The sequence below is a fragment of the Sciurus carolinensis genome, chromosome 12 (assembly GCF_902686445.1).
Source record: "Sciurus carolinensis chromosome 12, mSciCar1.2, whole genome shotgun sequence".
Classification (NCBI taxonomy): Eukaryota; Metazoa; Chordata; class Mammalia; order Rodentia; family Sciuridae; genus Sciurus; species Sciurus carolinensis.
The window spans coordinates 94777020-94780971 of NC_062224.1; the positions used below are offsets into that span (position 1 = coordinate 94777020).

At 38.0% G+C, this 3952-nt stretch overlaps 1 pseudogene; it reads left to right on the plus strand.

Annotated features, from left to right (window-relative positions):
* Positions 1-2277: 2277 nt before the first annotated feature.
* LOC124961038 (60S ribosomal protein L7-like 1) lies at positions 2278-3022 on the plus strand (annotated as a pseudogene).
* The last annotated feature ends 930 nt before the right edge of the window (positions 3023-3952 follow it).

The window sequence follows — 3952 nt, forward strand, 5'->3', positions numbered from 1 at the left end:
TTGTGATTTTGAAAAATGGAAAATTTTTAACACAGATATATTTATGTATATATATATCGTATGGTGGTCATGTACATTTAGTTCAACTTGTTGCAATTGTAATTGTGGTTAATATGATTATCTCCATACCCATTGTTAGAACAGGAACATTTTCAGTCACATCATTCTTACTCTTTTCAGTTCTTGTGCTGGCAGTAAAACTCCTGAGAATCAGAAAGCAGAGCCATTCTACCCATTTCTAGAACCATTTTGACTCTTTCTGTTATTACTCAACTCGTATCACTAAACTATGGAAAAGCCACATTTTAGGTGAGAGATAATATTCCTCAAAACTCACAAAATTTGACTAATTTCTCTTGGACACTTATAATTTAATGTGACCCAGTTGAGTTTAACTGAGAAAAAAGTGGCAAAAATTATGCTTATATTATTTAGATATAATGAATTTATGTGGTATGTGTGTGTGCACGTGCTTGTGCATGCCATAAGCTCAGCTAACTCTTGCTGCTATACCTGACCTATGGAATCTCTTGCTTCATAAGATTTCCTACATCTGTAACAGACTAGCAGTGTATCAAACGATTTGCATTTAAACGTGATAATCAGGAAAAAAGAGATTCTTTAAAATATAAAGCTCAGATGAAGAATAAATTGTACATGCAAATGTGCTGATTTGGATGCAGAGGATGGAATCTAACAGTAGGGCAACTAAAGAAATTAAGGCTAACGCTTCTCCTGAGTGCCCAGTAATGTTGAATTACAATCGAATACCTATAGAAATAAGTGTGACATCCAAATGGATACTAAATGAATATATTATGCTCTGTGATGTTTCACTGAATTCTAAACGAGCTCAGAATGATGACATACCGAGAGATGCTGAAGTACTTCAGACACACTCGGTCAAATGCATGTGGTTAAATAAAACTCCATGGAATGTTCCTTACATAAAATGAGTTTTTCCTATTCAGAAGGAAAGTAGAGCAATTTATTATTATTTTTTTCCTCATACAATCTCACTACGAGTAGGAATTTACTTCAATAAACTTGCTTTGGCTTTTAGAGAAACTCTTGCAATTTGGAAGTTACTTTGCAATTCTTTTGAACTCTAATGCACTAAACTTGCAATTCTGTCTTTATTGTGCCCTGTAGCCTTAAGTAAACCACATACTCTGTTAAATCTGAAAAGCAGAAGTGACCGGCGTAAGTGGACCAATGGCAGGATATTATTGCTAGCAATAGACCTTCCAGGGAACTGAAGAATTGGGATATTTTGATGAGTTAAGTATTTTGATATATATGATATGATATGATGTGATATGATATATATATGATATATATTATGCATTATATATATGAAATGGGGAATTGGGATATTTTGATTAGTTAAATGTTCTTATATTTATGATATATATGATATACATACACATATGTGACAAATTCATCAAAGAAGTATTAAATGTTATAGAATTATATTACTATTTGCAATAAAGTAAACTTATATTCCAAGTTCCTATTCCTTTTTGGAAAGTGTAAATTCATGTTTATGGGGCAAATTTCCAGTAGGAAACTCAAAATGACCCCCCTAGGGTGATTCCTCAGTAGGACCTGTCCTCTATCAGTAGTTTGGAGGAGTAAATGGGACTCCCAGTGAGCTACAACTCAATCTGTGCCATTAGTCAAGCGCAAGACACAGCTGACTCAGGGAAGAAAGCCAGGAGGAGCCTGGACTGGAAAGTAATTCAATGATGCTGGTGGAGAGAAAGAAGGGGAGGGATTTAGGAAGAAGGAAATGGCTTTTAATCTCATCTCTCACAATATTTTCACCAAAGAATCAAATCCAGCAAATTCATAAAATGTTGTAAATTATGATTCTGCCAATCATTTGCTATAAGACCCTGATGAGTTCAGAATACCACCCTAAAACTTCAGTTGTTCCATCTGTTAAGTTGAACATAGTGTGGAGGACAATTGGAGGTTTAGCATAAATATTTATGAAGCAGGTGATACAACGGTTACTTAGCCAATTGATGGTGGTGGTTACTGTTGTTCAGCTGGGTCTCCTAAGTGCCCAGTGCTCAGGAGCTGGTTGTCCTGGAGCATGGACAAACACCTCAAATGTAGTCTTCCACCACCTGATCTCATCCTGCTCACCAACTTTATCTCCAACAGATTGACCTATCAATGTTCTCTCCATTCCTCCTGGTGTTTAAAGCAATCCATCTGCCTCAGATCAAGAGCAGCTCTTTTGAAACAAACTATAATCGCAGCTCTGGGAAGATGGCGGAGGAAGAGCAAAGAAAAAAGATCCCTCTGGTTCCAGAAAAATCTCCTGAAAAAGAGGGAGGCTTATCAGGCCCTCAAAGCTACCCAGGCAAAGCAAGCACTTTTGGCAAAGAAGGAGAGAAAAGGAAAACAGTTCAGATTTAAGCGACTGGAATCATTCCTACATGATTCCTAGCGGAAGAAACATGACCAGGTGCGTGTCAGACGACTAGAAGTGAAACCTCATGCTTTGGAAATGCCAGATAAACATTCCTTGGCCTTTGTTGTACACATCCAAAGGATTAGTGGGGTGAGTTTGCTGGTGCAGAGGACTATTGCAAGACTTCGTCTGAAGAAAATATTTAGTGGTGTCTTTGTTAAAGTCACCCCGAAAAGCCTAAAAATGCTGCGGATAGTAGAACCTTATGTGAGTTGGGGATTTCCAAATCTGAAGTCTGTCCGGGAACACATCTTGAAACGTGGACAAGCAAAGATCAAGAATAAGACCATCCCCTTGACAGACAACACAGTGATTGAGGAGCACCTGGGGAGGTTTGATGTCATTTGTCTGGAAGATCTCATTCATGAAATTGCCTTCCCTGGGAAGTATTTCTGGGAGATCTCTAAGTTCTTGTGCCCTTTCCATCTCTCTGTGGCCCGTCATGCTATCAAAAATAGAGTGGGCTTCCTCGAGGAGATGGGCCTACCTGGTTATCAGGGTGAACGCATCAATCAGCTCATCGGTCAGTTGAACTAAACCCAGAATATCTGAAAGCAGTGCATTGGAAGCACATGTTTTTGTTTGATGGAATTGTTATCAATTATCTTCAGAGATGATTATTTTCTGCCTTAAGAAAATGGAAGGAAGGGATTGGGGAAGAGACAGTAGTTATGATCATGGCAGGCACCTGTCATCACAGACAAGTTCCAAGGAAAAATTTCATTTTTTCCTACATTGACCCACCTCTGCCTCTGAAATCAACACATGCCATGGAGAAAGAAGTCCTGCTTTGTCAGGGGTTTAATGTTGGCGAATGAGTAACTCAAGCATGTATACAAGGCCCCCTAAGACTTGTAGCAGTTGACCAAGTTTAGGAGCATACTTGAATCTAGAGGTCCCAAGAGTCTTGTTTTGAAAAGACTTGAAATACTTAGGAAGAAAAGTACAAAATCTATGCTCTTCTGTCAAAAAAAAAAAAAAAAAAAAGGAGCAGCTCTTTTGATCTTTCAAGTGTTTGATTCTTCTTATACCCTATTAGCCGTCCCTGAGTAATAAATTTAATTTTAAAATTATAAAACACTTTCTATCAAATCTCCTTATTGTATTTTGTCTTCTAGAAATCAACATATTTCATGCTTTCTTATTCATTGTACTGATTTATTGACTATCCTGCCCCCGCTACACCTGTGAGAATATAGGCTTCAGGAGAGCGGGGCTTGGTTCATCTTGTTCACTTCTATAACCTTTCTATCTGCGCTCGTGGTTGGACATATTAGGAGCTTAGTTAGCAAATATTTGTTGGATGAATAAATTTGTGATATAAAGCTGTGGGGTTACCTTTGCATTGTTTGTGGGTAGAAGATTCCCTCCTCAGTGCAGGCAATTAGTCCCTCACCCAGTTACTCAGATTTCTTCAGGAAATCAGCACATTTTATTCCCAGTTGAGATTTGGATGCTAACTTTCTC